Raw genomic sequence first — 4,286 nt, forward strand, 5'->3', positions numbered from 1 at the left:
CGACTTTATGCACCTTGGGGATGGGAGTAGGGCTCCCTGCGTGGGTTGACAAGGCATTGCTTTCCCCCACCCCACCTCTGTCCCAGCCCTGCAAGTCCAGTCCTTGGGGGTCTAGGAGGGAAGAAGCCCCTGGCTGTGTGGCCTCGGGCTGGACCCTGGCCCTCTCTGGTTCTGAGTTCCTGGGAAAGTCGGTGGTGTTGGAACTCCGGATTCATTCCTCAGCGTTGAGGCACTGTCTGTGGAAGCCGTGGGACAAGGTGAAGGTGGGGAGAGGAGAGGCTTGGAGTTTGGGTTTCAGCAGAGGGATCAGCAGCGTGAGGGGTCGCCTGTGTGTAGAGGAAAGGGAGTGAAGGCCAGGAGTGAGGAATGAGTCTGAGTGCACCCAGGATGGTGCTGCGTCTCCTCCCACATCCACCTGGCCCTGGTCGAGGGAGAAGAAAGGCCACGAGACAAAGGGGAAACTGAGTTGGGTCCACACATGTCCTTCCAGGACCTGGAGGTGCTGCTGTCTGGCCATAATGCAGTGGGAAGTTGGAGAAGGAAGATTCCCTCCCCACACCTCCTGTTCTCTGTCCCAGGTCTCCTGGCCCCCTGTGCACCTAAGTTCAGTCTCTGTCGGCCCCCAGCATCATTTCTAGGGTTGGTGGGAGGCAGCTGGGAACAGGCTAGGGGTAGGTGGAGCCTGCTTGGGGGAGTCTGCTTGACTGCCTGGGCCACTGCCCACGGTTGTGGGGAGCTTTTCTGGCACACTGACTGCACCACCCAGGGCTGCCAACGACAGCCCCCTGGGGAGTGTTTGCAGAAGGCCTTGGCAGTGGGGGGGGGGTGGACTCCACCAAGAACAAACACCTGCGGTGGGATCAGGGAGAACCGCCCTCCACTTACCTGTCTGGAGAGGATCCTCTGTACCACACTGCACATCTACGCTCCCCGGCTGAACACCCCAAGGGAGGCCCTCCACTTTAGCACCTTGACAAGAAGGGCAGTGTCACTGGGATCAGGCCCAGCCCCCGGCCCCAAACCCCACAGCCCCAGCTGCAGGCTGAGGAGATGCTGGGCTTGGGTGGGGAATCAGGGATATAAAGGGGCCTGCTCACCCCTCAGCTTGGCTTAAAGACTCAAGAGGTCAAAGGCTCAGCCTGCCCCTCAAGAATGAGCCTGGGCCCAGCCAGACACTCACCAGGACAAGGGCCAGTGTGACCAGCAGGAGACCCAGGATGAGGAGAGCCATGGCATAATCAGGGATGGAGGCATCCAGTGGGCTGGAGGCTTTGGGGCTAGGGGTGCCTGGAGCAGAGCAAGAAGGCCATGGCCAGGCGGGGCCCTGCTTCCCAGACTTCTGAGAAGGCAGAATCTGGGCCCAGAAGGTGCTGCGGGACCAGAGAGCTGGGGCTACGAGCACCTTGAAGGGCTCCGTGAGGAGGGGAGGCAGGCTTCAGATCCGGGCATGTGGAGGCAGGGAGCCCAAGGGAGGAGGCAGATGGACAGAGGGAGGGGGCCTGTAGGGGGAAGGAGGTACTAACCGAGGTCTGGGATGACCACCTCTACCAAGAGGCCCTCTGCCTCCCCCAGGATGTGCAGACCCTGGCGCACACAGTCCCACATGAGAGCCTGGGCTGGCGCTGCCCTGAAGAAGGTGGCACCCACTCTGGCGGTCAGTGGGTCTGGCCTGGTGGGAGGTTCATCACAGACTTCAGGGGGCTGGGCAGCCTTGCGGGACTAGGGGCGGTCATCTCTTCCAGCCTCCTGCCCTCAACCCCAGAACCCAGGTCTGAGCCCTGCATCACCCAGGGCCACCCCAGACCCACCAGGATTCCTCCACCACCACTTGGTCAAAGTTCTGCAGAGGTCTGAGGACGAGGGTCAGCTGGGGGGTCAGGAGAGGACGAAGAGGGTCACAGCTCTACCAGAGCCTTGTCCAGTTATCCCCCATCTTCCTGAGGCCTCTTCCCCGACCCCCCCACTTTATCCCGCCACTTCACCCATCTTGTCAGCTGCCCCTGAAGTGCGCAGAACTCAGGGCTGGTTTTGTCCTCCAAGGCCTTGGTGTAGGGCTGGCCCAGGATCTGCAGCCAAACTTCATACAGCACCAGCTCCGCCTTCTCCCCTAGAGCGATGGGGATGGAGGCGGCATCAGCCTGCTCTCCCTCTCCTGGAAACCTTGGGGTCGGGCACGCACCCAAGCTCTAATGCTCCATCCAGGGGTCAGCTGCTGCTGGTCTAAAAACCAAATTTCTTGCTGCCTGTTTTTGTGTGGCCCACGAGCTAAGAATGGCTTTTACATGTTTAAATGGTTGAAAACATGGAAAGTAGAATCGTATCTTGTGACACATGAGAAGTACATGACATGCAAACTTCCACGTCCATAAAGAAAGGTTTCGGGGAACATGGCCATGCTCATTTGTTGACATGTTGTCTAGGGCTGCTTTCTTGCTGCAGGGGAGGGTTTGACTATGTGATGATGGAGACACAGTGGCCTGCGGAGCCTTAAAGAGTTTCCATCTGGCCCTTTACAGAAAACGCTTGCTACCCCTGCACTGATCCATCTAATGGAATACGCTGCTCACTCCGAGAGTTGATCCTAGTAGGAAATGTTGCTGACAATCTAACAGATGCTGCTTTTATGTTTTATTTTGTCGCTGCTCTGGTGGGAGACATGTAAGAAAATTCACCCCCTGGGAGGAGGTCATGGTGGGGCTTGTGGCCATCAATGGTGAAGCCTCTTTAAGAGGATGCGTGGGGAGCTCTACCGTCTGCTGAGGGGGTTGTGATGGGCCCTCTGTGTTGAGGAATGAAGAGGGAACATGGTCTGTCTGCTGGGAACTGGCTTTCTGGGGAGCAGAAGAGATGGTGGTTCGGGCCTGTGGAGGCAGAGGCCCAAACCAATCTGGTCTCTGGGGCAGCCGGCAGGGAGAGTAGTTGTGTAGGAGTGGCTTTGAGGGCAGAGCCTGAAGGAGGGCACCCCTGACTGCACCCCCAGGAGGCTGCGGTGGTGGGGGTGGGGCAGTACTGTAGGAGGACCAGCACCTTCTGTGACTGAAGGGTCCTTGGAGAGCAGCTTCAGGCTGTCTGCACCTGGAGGGGACTGATTTGACCCAGCACTCTCCTAACTTGAGTGTGGAATAGCTCTCCCTGTTAGGATGGCTTGAGCTTGCAGAAGTCATCCTATCAGGAGGCCCCAAGAGGAGATATGGGTTTCTTGCAGCCCCAGCACTAGGGCAGAGCTGAGGGGTTTTGCCTCTGACTTGGTGGGACAGATCTTGTCATGCATGTGAGGACTCAGTGAGGTCCTGGGCAATCAGGGAGGTGATGGGACCCTCTTATCCCTCTGATCTTGACTGCTTCTCGCCTCTGTCCAGCTCCTTGCTAAAGCTCTATGCCCCATTCCTCTCTGTGGCCCCAACACATGAGCAAGTATTGTCTGAAAGAAGTTTTGCCCATTCTCTAGAAGAGAAACACCGAGGTTTAGAGAAGGGAAGAGCCCGCTGGCCCAGAGACACACAGGGATCGCAGCCCCGACTCACCATTGGCCATGATGCTGGATTTCTGGAGGATGGGATCTGTTATGTTTTGGGCCATGTGATTAGCCAGGCCTTGGAGGTGGGTAGGGATGGGGGTCTGGAACTTGTATTCGATATAAACGCCCACCCACTGTTCAGCATTGCTAGAGAAGCACAAGGGGAGAGTGCAGGGGTCACAAACTTTTTGCCAGCACGTTTCTAGAAGCAGGTAGAGTCCCCAGAAATGCACACCCTCTGGTGTGGGGCTCCCTACCTCCTAGGCAGAGCCAGCTTACATGGCCAAGCTACAGCTACCTGGGGCAAAGTCCTTTCCCAGGTAGCCCCAAACCTACACCCCCATATTTTGGTTCTGGGTCAGAGAGTTGCCTCCTTATGCCCCAGGGCAGCCCCCAAGAGAGCAGCAGGGCAAGCTGGACGGATGGGACGGGGACTCGACCCACCTGAAGAGGAGCAGGGGCCTCTCCTGGGGACTCGCCTTATAGAATCCTGACACCACCGGTGTGACCTGTGGGAAACCCTGGAGGTCAGGGCGAGCCTGGGAGCTGTCTCTCCTGAGACCCAGTGTGGGATGGGGACCAGGTGAGGCGGGAGGTAGGACCTGGGAGGGAGCCACCCTTAAACACAGCGTCCTGGGTAGGGGTGTCTGCTTACAGAGCCTGGCCATGTTCCCCTGCGGACAGAGTCTCCTCCTCCTTCAGAGAACCCTCTCCCCCAGGGCATGCTGCCCTCTACGCCCTCTTTCCCCCACAATGCTGGGTGCTGCCT

General features: G+C 58.3%; 1 long non-coding RNA gene across 2 annotated transcripts; it reads right to left on the bottom strand.

The window, feature by feature from the left end:
- Positions 1 to 430: 430 nt before the first annotated feature.
- Positions 431 to 3,675, bottom strand: LOC135971850 (uncharacterized). Of its 2 annotated transcripts, XR_010588171.1 has the most exons (5): positions 3,525 to 3,675; positions 1,809 to 2,107; positions 1,524 to 1,669; positions 1,181 to 1,287; positions 431 to 969 (listed from the first exon to the last, which is right to left on the bottom strand). It is a non-coding gene; the product is annotated as an uncharacterized lncRNA (long non-coding RNA). The 2 variants fall into 2 exon arrangements; XR_010588172.1 differs by having other exon boundaries at positions 1,524 to 2,107.
- Between the last annotated feature and the right edge of the window lie 611 nt (positions 3,676 to 4,286).

This window comes from Macaca fascicularis, chromosome 7 (genome assembly GCF_037993035.2).
Source record: "Macaca fascicularis isolate 582-1 chromosome 7, T2T-MFA8v1.1".
Taxonomy (NCBI): Eukaryota; Metazoa; Chordata; class Mammalia; order Primates; family Cercopithecidae; genus Macaca; species Macaca fascicularis.